The sequence below is a fragment of the Piliocolobus tephrosceles genome, chromosome 4 (genome assembly GCF_002776525.5).
Source record: "Piliocolobus tephrosceles isolate RC106 chromosome 4, ASM277652v3, whole genome shotgun sequence".
Lineage (NCBI taxonomy): Eukaryota > Metazoa > Chordata > Mammalia > Primates > Cercopithecidae > Piliocolobus > Piliocolobus tephrosceles.
The window spans coordinates 38924172-38941677 of record NC_045437.1 but is presented as its reverse complement, the minus strand read 5'-3'; positions in this window follow the sequence as shown (position 1 = coordinate 38941677).

Below are 17506 nucleotides of genomic sequence, written 5' to 3'. Positions count from 1 at the left end.
GTAATGTAGAGTCTTAAAATATATCACTATTATACTCGATTGCATCGAAATCCATTGACCTATCCTGCAGGTTGCATGACTTTTATTCATGCGTGACACAGTCACATTATGCACTGGTTGTTTGGAAAATATTGGTCCTCTGATTTGTGAACATCTTCCAAATTTGAACACATTTCATGATTCAATATCATGTGCATGTAGTCTTGGAAAATTCCACTGTATACTTTGTAAGAGCGGATATGAAAAAGGCAAATAATGACTTGACTATAACAGTGGAACTTCTTAAAAGTGTTTGGGGGCCGGGCGCGGTGGCTCAATCCTGTAATCCCAGCACTTTGGGAGGCCGAGACGGGCGGATCATGAGGTCAGGAGATCGAGACCATCCTGGCTAACACGGTGAAACCCTGTCTCTACTAAAAAATACAAAAAACGAGCCGGGCAAGGTGGCGGGCACCTGTAGTCCCAGCTACTAGGGAGGCTGAGGCCGGAGAATGGCGTAAACCAGGGAGGCGGAGCTTGCAGTGAGCTGAGATCCGGCCACTGCACTCCAGCCCAGGGGACAGAGCTAGACTCCATCTCAAAAAAAAAAAAAAAAAAAAAAAAAGTGTTTGGGGACACCAAAGAGTTTGTGGATCACACTTTGGGAATTAATATTCTAGGGAAATTGGCTTCCTTTTAAAAAGAAAATAAAATCGCTGGCGAAGTTTTATCTTTGGCTCACCTGTGCTCTCTGTTTTCTTTATATCTACTATTAATATAGAGATGTTAGTAGGTTTAGGGGGCCTATTATATGTCACTGGAAGTTGAAGGTATATGCCCAACTTGTGTATTCCATTCCTCATGATCAAGTACTGCAGAGTTTTTAAATGAATGACAAATCACATCACATAGATTACACAGACTCTAATTTCATCATGGCAAGCCTCATGGGTATTATTCATGCATTCTAATAATAGCATATAAGAGACCTAATGTGTAAAAAAAAAAAAAAAAAAAAAAAAAAGAAACAATCTTTTTTGAAGAATGCAAGAAATCCAGAGAATTTCCTGAAGAGAATAAATATGAAAGGACTAAAATAAAATGTATGGTTATGAGTTCTTTAAGTCTTTTGGTGCTTTAATAATTAACTTAGATATAATGGTCATGGATATAAATTCCATTTTTAAACTCTACTTGAAAACTAAATGTGAGCTCCATATTGAATATGGCATAAGTTTCCATTAAATAATTCATATTTTCCATTAAATATTATTTAACAGAAATTATAATTAATTCTATGAGTGAATTAACTCCATTAATATTTAATGGAAAATTTAATCCTATGAATTAATATCTTATTTAATTCCTAGACAAGCATGGAGTATTTGCCAAGTTCAGTTGGCATGTAATGTTAGTTATTTAATTATTCCAGGAAACTAATCACTACAGTCTGTTATTGATTAGCTTATATGCAAATATGGAATAATTTTTAAAAGCATGCATGCACTTTCTTTTATATATACATATAAGAAACTGACTTAGGAAGTGGTATTTTCCCCCTGAAAGCAGACAACAGATAGGAAGTTTGTATGCCTAGATTTTTGTTTATTATTCTGAAAACAAGAGACTCATATTTATTACTAAAGAAGTAAGTTTATCAAACTGAGGAGGATAATACTTTCTACATATAATTTTTCAGATTGGCTCTATTTAAAGTAAGTCTTTGTTTCTTATGTATTTCTTTCAGAAAACATTATATTTCAAGCTACACAGATATTTGCAAAATAAATTTTAAGATTCATTTAATCTAATGATTTCTAGACTTTGGAGTTCATGAAAATTTAAAATGCCATTTGATACAAAAGAAAAAGTTTTATTTCCCACTTCTTATTTTGCCAAAAAGACCTTTAAAGCTAAGAAACAAAAAAGAACAAGCAAGAAGCAAACAACAACCTATTGCCTATAACCACCATCAACATAACGTAAAGAACTTCTTTATACCAAAATTCCAAAAGCATTGTATTGAATGCACAGAAATTCAGTATATTATCTTTTTTCTCTCAGACTCATGAAAACTTCATTATGGGATTGCTTGACTGAATTTTGCCCCCCACTACTCCCAAATTATGTGTTGAAGCTCTAACCCCAAAGGCGACTGTATTTGGTGACAGGATCTTTAGGGGGGGAATTAAGGTTAATGAGATCATAAGGTAGAGCTCTAATTTAACAAGACAAGTGTCCCTATAAGAAGAAGAGATACCGGACATTTCTCTCTCTCTCATTCCATTTGTGCACAGAAAAGAGGCCACGTGAGGACACAGCAAGAAGGTGGTTGTCCACAAACCAGGAAGATAGGCCTCACCAGAAAACAACAGTACAATTGTGAAAAAATAAATGTCTGTTGTTTAAGCCACATGGTTTGTGGTATTCTGCTATGGAGGCCTGGACTGACTAATACAGAGGTCTATTGCCAATGTCTCTAAATCACTGATCTAATGCTCCATGGAACTAACACAGATGAGGAAAATGTCTTCTATTTTAAAAGATCATTAGAGAAAGGAATTCCAAAACAATTACATCTTTGACAAATGGAAAGGTACTTTTATTTAATTTCTTTTTATTTTTTCCCTGCCCCTCCATTATTCCACTGAATTGAGGGAGGTAGGGGGAAGCTAGACATATACCACAATTAATCTTCATAAATGCCCATTTTTCTTTCTGGAATGTTCTTCCTCTTTTTGTGTCCTCAGCAAACTCCATATATACTCAGGTACTCAGTTCATACATGACCTTCTCTAAAAAACTCTTTCTTTTTTCTCTTGATATGAGTTACATCTCTTCTCTGTGAGTTGTGTATGCTTATATGATAGCAATTATATTGAACTGTCATAATCTGTTTGTTATTCCTGTGTAATAATTTCTGATATCTGTTGTCAGCTATAGTTCAGCTGTCAGCTGTTGTATTTTTTGATGTATTCAGTCTATTTTTGACATCTTATTTTGTGATTTCTATTTACCTAGCTTTTCCCAAATTCCTTTACCTTGTCTGCCTTCTTTTAGAATGACTATTTTTTAAACTATTTTTTTTCTCTCTATTAGTTTGAAGTTATAAATTATTATCATTTTATTGATTAACCTAGACATTTAGCATAGTTATGTCTACATTTATTTAATTTCTCCCCTGCTACTAATCATAAGCTTCCTGGAATACCCCCTTTATTAATATTAAGAATAGAGTATGCTATGTTAGTTTTGTCTTGTGTTTTAACAGTAATGCAATAATAATTTATTACTATTTACTGCTATTATTTCATGTGAAAGTTGTTTCTCTATATTTCCATAATTTTACAAATCACATTGCTTATTATTGATTTTTGCATCTTAGTCCTTCCTTCTTGCTCTTATTTTCTTTCCTTCAAGGTTATTTTTTGTTTAGTTTCGAAGTATTTATTGTATCCTTATTACTTAAAAATAATTTCAAAAGATATAATTCTATGTACACAGCTATTTTATCTTACCACTTGGAGATTTTAATTGTCAGGGAAATGCAAATAAAAAGTGATATCACCATATTCTTGCAAGAATGTTCATAATTGAAAAATAAAAAAATAATAGATGTTGGCATGCATATGGTGAAAAGGGAACACTTTTACACTGCTGGTGTAAATAGTACAACCACTATAGAAAACAGTATGGCAACTCTTTAGAGAATGTAAACTAGTACAACCACTATAGAAAACAGTATGGCAACTCTTTAGAGAACTAAAAGCAGAACTACCATTTGATCCAGCAATCCCATACTGGGTATCAACCCAGAGGAAAATAAGTCATTATATGAAAAAGACACTTACACACTGATATGGTTTGGCTATGTCCCATCTCAAATCTCATTTTAAATTGTAATTCCCATAATCCCCATGTGTTGTGGGAGAGACCAGCTGGAGATAATTGAATCATAAGGATGGTTTCCCCCATCTTGTTCTCATGATAGTAAATTAGTTCTTCTGATGATTTTATAAGGGTCTTTCCCCTTCACTGGGCACTCATTCTCTCTCCTGTTGCTCTATGAAGAGGTGCCTTGCACCATAATTGTAAGTTTCCTGTGGCCTCCCCAGCCATGTAGAACCATGAATCAATTAAACCTCTTTCCTTTATAAATTACCCAGTTTTGATAGTTTTGGATATTTCTTCATAACTGTGAGAATGGACTAATACACATACACATATTTATAACAGCACAATTTGCAATTGTGAAAAATGTGGAGCAGGCCTAAATGCCCTTCAACTAATCAGTGGATAAAGAAAATGTGGTCTGTGATATACATATATGTGTATGTGTGTGTGTATATATATACACACACACACACACCACATTTATATATATAAATATACACACACTATGTAATACTACTCAGCCATAAATGGAATGAAATAATGGCATTCACAGCAACCTGGATAGAGTTGGAGACTGTTGTTCTAAGTAGAGGAATTAAAAAATAGAAAACGAAATATCGTATACTCTCACAAGTGAGAGCTGAATTATGAAAACACAAAGGCATAAGAATGATACAATGGGCTCTGAGGACTTGTGAGGAAGGTTGGGAGGGGAGTGAGGGATAAAAGACTACACATTGGGTACAGTGCACACTCCTCAAGATGACAATTATGTCTGTCTTTTACTTTTTCTTCCTCTTTTACAATTTTTAAAATAACTATGTCCTTAATATTTTTCAGATTCATGGAAATGTGCTTAGAATTAGGATTTATTAGATTTATCCTGCTTGGAATTCACTCTGCTTTGAGAATTTGAGGATTCTTGTCTTGTAGACATTCTGGAACATTCACATCCATTAATCCCTTTGAATATCACATTTTACTCATTCTTTCTAGTCTCCTCTCTTCAGAACCCCAATTATACATTTATTAATCTTCTTTTACTTTCATTTTCATATTTTTCATGTTTTTTATGCTTCACTGTAAGTACATTCTCTTGTCTGTTCTCTGCCATATTATTATTGTTTCTCTAGCTTTGTCTTACCTGCCATTTAACCGACCTAATATATTTTACATTAAAATCATTATATGATTATCTTTAGACTTAGAATGTCTATTTTTCTAAATCTTTTTTTTTTTTTTTTTTTTTAGTTTTCTGTTTTCAGATGAAGTCTCACTCTGTCACTCAGGCTGTATTGCAGTAGCATGATCGCGGCTCACTGTAGCCTGTGCCTCCTGGGTTCAAGCGATTCTCCTGTCTCAGCCTCCCAAGTAACTGGGATTACACACTCGTGCCACCATGCCTGGATAATTTTTGTATTTTTAGTAGAGATGGGATTTCACCATGTTGCCCAGGCTGGTCTTAAACTCCTGATCTCAGGTGATCCGCCAGCTTCAACCTCCCAAAGTGCTGGGATTACAGGCACGAGCCACTGCACCCAGCCACGAATCTGGTCTCTTGTAGAACAGTATACAAATGAGTAAGATAAACCAGCATAGACTTTAAACTTTGAAAACCTTCCAAATTCAGCACTTTTTTTTGTTGTTCTGGTGGAGAATTTGGTGTTGGTAGTTGTGGCATGGTGGGAAGAGGGCAACAGCTCAACTGTGAGCAGCAATACAAACACCCACCTTGGCCTTATGTACCACCAGAGGGGGGTGCCAGAGCCAGATGGTAAGATGATGGTGGTTGCTCTGTTGTCTCTAACACATTTTGTGCATAAGAAAGCTAGAAGTATTTTTTAAATGAATCCCCAGAAAATAACCACATAGAGTAACACTTATAGGAAAGTGATGGTCTCACAATTGCAGGCAGGAGTGAAAGTCAGTGACTGAGATATTACTATTAACATATGCTTATTTAAACTCCAGATATCATGGTCTGGGAAAACAGAGGATATAAAATAATAGTTAAGCTTAGATTGGAGAGTGACTCTGGACAGTAGCATTAATGCCAGTAAAATAACAAACTAGCCCCAAATATGACAAGCAATTTGTGATCATGTTAGGATGGATATTTTGTCATTAGCTTAAAAATATAACTTCATTGCTGATGGAATACAAACTGAATCTTTAATCTCCTACACAGAGATCTCACCTTTCTCCCCCTACTCTCTCACCATACCACAATGCCAATCACAAATGAAATAATTATCCTACATACCTACTACTAGTCTAGATATCTCATGTATAAGAGAACTATAGTTAATAAAATTTTATTGTGCCAAGGATTTTTGTTAATTAAGTAGATTTTAGCTATTCTTGTCACAAAAAGAGTTAATTACGTAAGGTGAAAGATTTGTTTATTATAGTAACTGTTTTGCTATCTATAAATATCCCATAACATTGTACTATAAACCTCAAATATACAAAAAAAATTCATTTAAAAATTAAACAAACAAAAAAGAAAGATAATCAGTGATGGCTATTATTTATGTATAAAATGCTATAAAATTGATTTGACTAATATCAGCTGAATCACTGGTAATTTTTTCATAGACAAATTCATCATGACATTATTGCACATGTGCATTACAGCATAGATCTATAGGTGGATTCTAAAAAACTTTTCTCTTAAGGTGACTTATCAAACAAGAATAATGTCAGTGAGCAAAGTAGACCTGAATAAAGCAATAGTACTCTTAGAAAAGTCATGAATTGAACAAACAAGTGTTAAAATATGTTTCTATCAATCTGAAATCAAGTCTGGGAAGGGATTTGTGTGTGAAGGCAAAAGATAAAAAAAATGTTGGTTTGGGTTTGCCAATATCTGTAGGTAAATATTTTTAGGATTTATTTTTTTTCCATGGAGAAGATTCAATAGTATAATATTGAGCAATTCAACTAAACAAAGGTTGACAAATAAGCCACCTTTCTGCTGAATACCTCTAGCCTGCATCTTTGTCAAATAATCTTTGAAGTCATTCATTCATCCCTCATTCCTTAGAAAAGACATTAATCCTCCATCTTCTGTTTTCTAAATCTGTAGGATACATTTGTTATGTATCCCAAATAAACAAAGAAATCTCAGATATCAAATGTATAATTTCATCTGCAGAACAATGATTAATAAAACTTTCATGGGTTTCTCTGAAAAACATATTATGGTTCAGTGAAACTTTTAAAAACATTGGAAAAACTTTAAATTCAGTAACAATAAAAAGATTAAGTAAAATAAATCAAAGATGAGGAAAGAGTCAATAGCACATTGAATAGTTTAACATCCAGGGTTAAATTTAAATAAGGTAATGCCAAGTTTGTTTGTTAGCGCTAAACATGGTGTCGTGTATTTTTCTTTCTTTTTTTTAATGAATTCTTCAAGAAGACACATTTACTTAGTGCTGGTGAGGTTTTTGTTTTTGTTTTTGTTTTTTGTTTTTTTTTGGCTAAGATACATGTCATGTTTTGATTCATATAAGATTGTCATATTTCAGTCATTTAGCTTCATCTTTTCTCTCCAGCCATCCTCTGTTCTTTCTCAGATGTTTGCTAAAATCATTAGAGGCAATTACTTAAAATCTCTTGCCTACATTTTGCCTCTTGTTTGAATTTAATTTGTTACTACTAAAGTGTAGTGTATCTTTTCAAATGTAAATAATGTCAAACTCTCTTGAAGTAGAAGGGCAAAGTATTTTATATAATCATGCATCGCTTAACAATGGGGTTATATTCTGATAAATGCATCTTAGGCAATTTTGCTGTGTGAACATATTCGAGTGTACTTACACAAATATAGGTGGTAGAGCCTACTATACATATATGTATAGCCTATTGTTCCTAGGCTGCAAGCCTGGACAACATGTTACTGTACTGAATACTGTAGGCAATTGTAGCACTATGATAAGTATTTGTACAACTATCTAAACATAGTAAAAATGTGGTATAATCATCTTATGGGATCACTGTCATATATAAGGTCCATTGTTGATCAAAATGTTGTTATGCAGCACGTGACTTTATTTATTTGTGGGAGTTGATTAGGTCAACCCTTTCTTATCTACAAAATATTCATCTTTGCTTCGCTCACATTCATTTCTACACTGTTACCCCTCTTTGGTTTCCTATTTCCCTGTGATCCTCCCTTTCTGCTAGTACAGAAGTTCGCATTTCTCTATTCATTTATTAATGTATTCACTAATGCATGCAAACCACTATTACATGACATGTACATGCATATTATGTTTTAAGAATAAAAATATAAAGGTGGAAAAAGACAGATACAGTCTATGTCCTCATAGTGCTTTTTTTTTTCTAATGGGGGATTCAGACAACTCAATATCATCCTAATTATTAGGTACCATGAATGGGGTGATAAGAATGCATACAGTACAGACATCTAACCTACCTAGGAGGGTCCAAGAAGTCTTCTTGTTGGAAGTGACCACCAGGACAAATAGTTGAAAGGGTAAGTATAAGTTGTATATAAGTTTGAAAGACAAAGGGGTTCTGAAGAAACTAGGAGGATGTTCTAAGTAGTTGAAACAATCTACGGGGAGGTCCTGAAATAAAAAAGAATATGGCATATTTGAGGAAGAAATTTGGTAGGACTGGGGATAAAGTGCATGAGAGAAGATGCTAAGAAAAATAGGCTAGGTAAAACTGGGTTTAAAGTTTATTTATTTTTACCATTTTATTGAGACTGTATCCTAAGGGCTGTAAGACACCAGTGAAATGCTTTAAGCTGTAGACAGATAGATGCAATCTGACTGTGATGTGTAAAGTGATTAGAGGGGGTCATAACCAGAAGCAAGGTGGCCAGACTATTAAAAGAGTCTAAGCAAAAAATGATGAATGCTTGAGTTAGGGTAGTGGAAATGAAGAAAAAAGAAAAACAGAAGCAATCTTTAAGGAGTAGCATCAATTGGAAAGGTGAGCAAGAAAGAGAAATAAGTCAAAGATAATGATCAAATCTTTGTCTCAGGAAACTGGGTAAATAATTCAATAACTTTTACACGGACCATTGAGGAAGCATACTTGGAGGTCATGTAAATGTGTAAACACAAGTTTGGTAATATTGAATTTTAGTTGCCAGTAGGACCCTTTAGTGGAGTTAGTGGATCACACTCTCAAGAGACATCTCAGAGCTGAAGATGCACATTTGCGAGTAGTCAATGCACATGCCATTGAAATACAGAGAAGTTTGTGGAGTATGAGTAAAATAAGGCTTAGAACAGAGTCCCAAAGAGCACTGATATCTACAGGACGGGCAAAAGGGATATATGAAAGATAATTTGGAATGGACCAGTCATAAAGAATGAAAAATAAAATAGTTTCAAGAATAAGGACATGGATAATATCACGTGATAAAATAAGACCTAAAAGGATTTCGTGGGTATAAATCAGTTCTACTGTTCTCCCTTAGAGAATAAGCTTTAAGTAATGTGCAAGTAACTGTATTCAGTGTCAAAAGTCTAGAAAGTATAAAATTTATACAGAACCTAACACAGTATCCAGTCAATAGACATTTAAAATATTATTTCTACCAGCAGAGTATGAAAGTTCTAGTTCCTTCACATCCTCTTTCACTTGATATGGCCAGACTACTTAATTGAAGCCATTCTAATAGATGTGTAATCACATCTAATTATGGTTTTAATTTTCATTTCCCTAATGACTAATGATGTTGCACATCTTATCACATGAATATTTACCACCTATATTTCTTCTTTTTGAATTATCTGTTTAACTATGTCACCCATTTTATTTATTGGATCATTTGTTTTTTCTTATTGAGCATTGAACATTCTTTATATATTCAGTATAAAATTTTTTGTCAGATATATAATTTGCAAATATTTTCTTCCAGTCTGTGGATTGTCTTTTTATTTTATTAGCAACGTCTTAAACAACAGATGTTTTAAATTTTGGTGAAATTCAGTTTATCGTTTTGAAAAGTTTTATGGATCGTGGTGTTAGCATTGTAGCTAAGAAATGTTTGCCTAATTTGTTATTGGTGATGTAAAATGGTACAATCAGTTTAGAAAATCAGCTGGCAAAATGTTGGAAATATATTTTCTTCTCAACTCATTCCAACATATTTGGTCACTTTTTTATAATGTAAAAAAAATAAATAAAATGTAAAAACAGTATTTGGTCATTATATAAAAGTGAACAAATATTTATATAATGAATGAAAAATAAAGTGACCATATAGTTTTATGATGACCAAATTTTTGTTATATTTGGTGGTCACTATTTTATGAAGTTGAAAAAGCATCCAGTTGGATGATAATACCAAAATATTTATGACGCATTCATGAAAGAAGCCAGACCAAAAAAAATGAGTGCTTATTGTATGATCTCATATGTATAAAAATCCCATATAATGAAAACTAATGTTAATAAGAGAAAGATCAGGGGTTTCTTGGGGACAGGGGCTCGGGCACAAAACAAACAGGGGCATGTATTCCAAAGGGGTATAACATTTATTTTGGAAGAAAATAAATGTTTATTTTGATTGTGATGATGCTTTCGTGAATGTATTCATAGGTCAAAACTTTTACAAGTACAGTTTGTTGTTTCTCACTTAAACCTCAGTAAAGCTGTTAAATAGTATTTCTACATTCCGATATCACAAATATACCAACTCAATTTTAAAAATATTGCTTGTTCTTCTGATATGATCAAGTAATTCACTCACAAAACATTGCTGGTTTCCTGGAGTTGTCCAGTAGTATTTCACTCAGGCTGAGTGAAATGATCAACTGAGAAATGATAATGAAGGCTTGAGAAAGTGGTGACTAACTGTGAAATATGCACCCTTCTGCCCTAAACTCTCACACACTAAGATGTGAGTTGCTGTCTTCAACAGAAAATATTTTTCCCTAGTTTCTACATGAACTTCCAGGAAACAATTTTAAAGACACTTTTTTTCTTTTTATTTGTAAAAATCTGTTTTTTATGGATTTGAAAAATCAGTTTTTTTCTTACTATGTTTTGTTTTTGAATAAAATGTTTTCCCCAGAAGTGTCTTAGCAAAATTATGTATTGGAAACACTAAAAAATGCCTTCACATCTACAATCTAAAACATATTTTATCATTTCACAACTCTTTTGGCTCCTTTGGTTTCTTGAGTAGAGTTTTGGAAAAGGAACTCAATTTACTTCATTTTTAACATTTAGCATCTAAAACCATTTTTAAAACATTTATAATTCTTGTTTCCTTTTGATCTAGTTGTATAATTGGAAAATTAACCTGACAAAATGTAGCTTTGCATTGTGGATTTAAATTCATTTTGTATTTAAGTGATGGAAAAATATGTTATTTCCCAGATTAAAACTCTTTTTCAAGATAAACAATTCTCCACCTAGTCTGGAAGAACTGAAATGAGGAGGCATAAAAGGGAGAAAATTGGCTCCTCGATTTTCCCCTCTCTTCTCCACCCTTACACCAAGTTTCAACTCCAATGGGGAAGATTTATAGAACAGATGTGGGGTTTTTCATCCCTAGAATTTCAGTGGAGAAGGCTGCATGTCCCTCAAAGACATCTAGGCTTTCATTAGAGCTATTTCCATAGAGCAGGGGAGTAACATGTTGAAGATAGGATGACTATGCATTCATTTGTGTAGGACACTTTTGTTTTTCTCTTTTTTTTTTTGGACTATTTATCAATAGCTGTCCCATTTACTCTTAAAATTATTCTGGTTTGAATGATGTATAATCCCAGGTCTCCTTCACTGAGCTCATATATCCATCCCATAATAGTCACTAGCATTGGTTGCTGAAAACCCACAGCTGATCCTTCTCAGGTGAGTTGATCTCCGCTCACATCCAACATTACATGGGAGGTTAGACTTCATCTCCCTACTCGCCACCCACAAACAGCTACAGACAGAGAACTGACTAATGGGGAGAAGGGATGCAAAAAACTGGCTCTTTTATTCAAGGTGGGACCAACTTCGTGATGCTATTTGTGCTCCAAAGCTCCCCATGGATTCAGGCTAAAGCTAGTTTCTAGCTGAGATCACTTCTCTGCTTGGGTTTTTATTTTCGTTTTCATTTTGTTGTTGTTGTTGTTTTTGTTCCTTTATCTTATTCTGCTTTGCTCTCTACCCTTTTTTTCTGATAATTCTTTCTTTTTTTCTCTGAGAATTCTTGATCAATAAATTTATGACACAGAAATCTCAGGCTGTGTTTCTAGAAAAACTGACCAAGATAGTACTGGAATTGGTCCCAGGAAGCAGTCTTTAAAGATGTGATTTGAGTTGGATACCTCACTTGATGAGGGGCAAGGACAGCCCAATCACCAGTGGTAGAAATGTCGCTTCCTTTGACTGTGCCACTGCTGATACCTTCTCCTAGGACAAACTTAGATAAGACATAGGTGGAAGGGAATAGACTAGCATGTCAATATCTGTGGTATTTGAGAGGTATGGGGAAAAGAGTAACTAAATGTACTATTGAAATTAGGACATTATAGCTGAATACCTTGTATTGAAAAGAGAAAATGACAGGTTCAGATACATTAATCATGACTCCAAAACAAAATGTGAAACTTGAGACTCTGCTAGGCAGTATTTAAAGCAACTCTTGAAGCAAGAGCGAAAATAGAGCTTAAAATGAGACATAGGACTTGATTATAAAAGAGACAAAACTATTCTTAGTTTAGGCAAGTTTCTTATGCCGATCACAGCTCTCATAAGGAAAATATATGCTCCTGAGACTCAAGGTGGTGTAGGTGCACTTGAAACCTTGAATCCCCTGATCCCTGAACCTACTGGGTCTGCAAAAGTGGACCACTGTCCTTGTTGGAAGGCTACTGGGAGTCCTACAGTGAGACCAATGCCTTACAATAGAACAGTTTCCTTCAGCATCTATACTCATGCACCATCATGGCCACCAGGTCTGTAACTAGGGTGAAATCTCAGGATAACCTTACTGGAGAAGTGCTGGGTTGGGTAGGAAAAGAGAATTATACATCAAAGAAACTGTAGAATCTGGCTACTACAGTATGGCAAGAAACTCCATGGTCAATATAGTATATTTTTAGTTGCAATTTTAGAATTACAATCTGAGGAATGATTAAGTAAATTCAGTGTATCTGAATATTATAATATTTTTCATTCTTTTTAATAAAGTGCTTTGTTTTGATTTCATGTACAGGTACTTTGATCATTCCCAATCATGAGTCAAATTAAAGTCCCAACTCGATTTTAATGTCTTATCAAATAAACACATACACATAATCTATTTCATAATTTAAATTATATTTTTATAAATTCCCATTGAAAATAAAAATTACTTTATTCAAAGGAAATTGAATTATAGTAAATATCATTTTATTTCTGAGTATAGTCTCTCAATATTGTTATTATTTCACTATCCTGAAATTATTTTAATCATACCAAATTTGAAGAAATTTTACTTTATAATTTGTAATTTCTCTGGGGTCCTGAAATCTGGAATTAGTTAAATGATCTTTTTTCCAAAATGAGAGAAACATATATTTTTAGGAAGATCCTTGAAGGTAATGACTTTATAACCAGATTTTCACAAACTGTATTTACCTGCTGAGAAGATAATTTAATATATTTTAACTTGATTTAGAACATATTTCAGCTGAATTCTAAATATATTATCTCCACATGTTTTTCTGCAGAGTGATGCTAACTGATGATTATTTTATAGATAAGGAAAGAATTAAATTTTTTTTTATTAAAACCACCGCATTTGACTAGATGGTCCAGGTAGAAATATAAATAGATGATTTGTATAAAAACAAACATGAATACCTGGAGACATATGCTGGCTAGTATGTGGTATTAGTCCATTTTCACAATGCTATAAAGAAATACTCCAGACTGGGTGATTTATAAAGGAAAGAGGTTTAATTGACTCTCAGTTCCTCATGGCTGGGAGAACCTCAGGAAACTTACAATCATGGCAGAAGACATAGGAGAGCAAGCACTCTCTTCACAAGGTGGCAGGAAAGAGTGACCGAAGGAGGAACTGCCAAACAAGTAAAACCAACACATTTTGTGAGAACTCACTATCATGAAAACAGCATGGAGGAAACCATCCTTGTCATCCCATCACCTGCCTCCCTTGACATGTGGGGATTACAGTTCCAGATGAGATTTAGGTGGGAACACAGAGCCAAACCATATCATATGCATATGTCAAGTGCATCCATTTGAAGATGCACCTTTTAAAACATAAATACCTGTGAGGATCACTTCAGTCACTACCTTCTACCAGAGGTTTTCCCACTGTGGTCCTTGGATCCTAAGGCTTCCTCAGCAGAAAGTAAATAGTCATTTTAGTTGCAAAGAGACAGAGTTCTAGGCTTCCAACTCTCAATTCAATAAAAGTGGCTTCATTCTTGTCTACTGTATACACTGGATTTCTAAATAAGATTGCATTTGAGGAAAAAAAGTAGTTCCATTTGAAGATTATTGCCTTTGTTGACAGTCAAGAGGAAGATAATTGCAGATTTTTGTCCTAATTAATTCAATCTGCCAAGGTGAGTCCTTTGCTTGGAATAGCAAATTATAGACCTCACTATTACATCTAAATATCATTATATCATATGCATGAAAAAATTTAAATCCCTGAATAGATTGCTCACTGAAAAATAAATTGCTCAATCTTAATTTTTAAATTTAACTTTTAAGTTATTTACTCAAATTGCAATTAACATTTGCTCTTTCCATTTTCTGAGATGCTCCATCCTTGCCTCCACCCTCCTTTCGCTTTCTTTTATTATTATTATTATTATTATTATTATTATTATTATTATTATTATACTTTAAGTTCTAGGGTACATGTGCATAATGTGCAGGTTTGTTACATATGTATACTTGTGCCATGTTGGTGTGCTGCACCCATCAACTCGTCAGCACCCATCAACTCGTCATTTATATCAGGTATAACTCCCAATGCAATCCCTCCCTGCTCCCCGCATCATAGGCCCCTGTGTATGATGTTCCCCTTTCCAAGTCCAAGTGATCTCATTGTTCAGTTCCCACCTATGAGTGAGAACATGTGGTGTTTGGTTTTCTGTTCTTGCGATAGTTTGTTGAGAATGATGGTTTCCAGCTGCATTCATGTCCCTACAAAGGACACAAACTCATCCTTTTTATGGCTGCATAGTATTCCATGGTGTATATGTGCCACATTGCTTAATCCAGTCTGTCACTGATGGACATTTGGGTTGATTCCAAGTCTTTGCTATTGTGAATAGTGCCGCAATGAACATACGTGTGCATGTGTCTTTATAGCAGCATGATTTATAATCCTCTGGGTATATATCCAGTAATGGGATGGCTGGGTCATATTCATTCTTCCTTCTAGTTTTAACTTAAAATTACCTCCCCAAAGAAGTTTGCCTATTCTTACACTTTCTTCTTCCAGCTATATTTCCTTTATACTTTTACTATGTCACTTTTTATCCTTATCTATCTAGCTCCATGAGAACCATGCCTATCTGCTGACCACTGCATCCCCAAATCTAGTAAATCTAGTACTTAATACACACTCTGCAAATGTGGAAGGAAGACATATACCTTAGTTAACAACGTGACCTGTTTGTCACCAATTATAGGTGGTTTTCTTAGAATTTCTAATTGTTCTTTCCTCACACATTGTTGTTTCTCTTGCCATATACTGACTAATACAGCTGCCTCCTGGCTGACATCACTCTCCCTTTTCATCAAGGTCACACACATTTTCCTGGCTTCTGAGGACTCCACGTCACATCTGCCTTTGTTTCATGTACAATTTTCCATTGAAACTTTCTGCTCATTGTCAGATTAGTCTCTTGACTATCCCTTGCTGAACCTGTGTTTTCTTACTGTCAACCCTGAAATACTGCCTGCACTGACATCCTCGCCTAAAGCCCTTTCCAAATTAAATGGGTCATTTTTTTCTTGACTGCCTAGTGCAGATATTGTTAGTATGACACTTATCCAGTAATTCACTATGTTTGTATATTGCGTTCTTAGTTTTGATCAAATAACAGCCATGTGATTTTATGTAGACTGTTGGACCCAGATTGGGAACTAAATAGACACTTGTTGATTGATTGATTGATTGCTGTATAACATTTATGCCAGTATATTCTGAAACACTTGCTTCATAAATTAGGTTAGTAGATTTTTGCTCTTGAAAAAATCAATGCTAATTTTGAAATAATATCAAGGTTACAGAAGACTTGAATGTATAGTACAAGAATTTTTCCTTGAATTATTTGAGAAAATGTTGCCAACCTGACGTCTGAACCTCTTCAAATACCCTAGCATGTGTTTCTGTCAAAGACCTTTTCCTACGTAACCATTATACAATACAACCATCAACATCAGGAAATTAATGCTGATACATTTCTCCTATCTAAACTTAGATCCCCATTCAAGTTTTTCCAATTGTCTCAATATAGCTTTTTATAACAAAAGATTCCAGTTCAGAATCATCATGCATTTAATTTTTATGTCTCTTTAGTCTTTATGACTCTTTCGAAGATTACTTACCTAGTATTTGTAAAAGGCCCATCAATATGTGTTCATCTGGTGTTTTCTTATGATTAGACTCAGATTATTCATCTTTGGGAATAATACATAGAAATGATGCCACTTACTGCACTCTGTTTGGTGGCACATGATGTTAATTTGTTCCATTACTAATAATATTTACTTTGCTCACTTGATTAAGGAAGTATCTCCAGACTGCTGCACTTTAAAGTTACCTTTTTTTTCTTTTTAATTAGTAAGTACATTGTGAAGAGCTATTTCTACCTATGTAAATATCCAATTCCTCATCAAACTTTCAATTTATTGTTTTGTGGTTTTCTATTTTAATCAGTGGGTCACACAACATTGCTATCATTATTGTGGTGCTCAGCTTGTCATGGATTTGCCCAGCAAAACACTATTTAAGCTAGCTTCTGTGAACTCTTGGGATATTCCCATCCTTCTTTGAGCACATACTTGCTTTCTGGAATAAAGTGATATTTCAGGCTCATCTTGTAGTCACATTGCCCAAACCAGAACTCAGTCATTTTTCCAGGGAACTCTCATACCTTCAAGTGGGGAATGATCATTAGAAGCCAAGATTAGGGTGGTAGGTATATTCATTGCTATTGGGCTATCATTGCTTGCAGACTTTCTTGGTGGATAGAACTAGAGAATGTACATGTACGTATGTTGTAATTTTTATTGTTATGGTTTCTTTCTAATTCGGTCTTGAGGTTTATCTCCAGTTTTGATTCATCCTAACCCTAGGATACCTCCTTGTGGGTACCCTCTTCACACATCTGTGCATCAGAGGTCTCCTCAGCACAGTTGTCCTCTGACATGCACAACCATCTTTCTCTCCATGTGGTTGTATCCTTTCCTGTTTGGGCTCTGCTATCACACATCAAAACTTTTACCATGTGTGGTCAGCTTCGTCATTCCACCTGGTGTCCGACACCTAATGACAAGCTGCTCACTTGCAAAGATATCCTCCTCACCCTGTTTAGTTTCTAAAACTTTGAGCTGGGTCATCCCATAGACTATTTCCTTTTAACTCTGTTCAGATTCTGACTTCTCATTCGAGCCG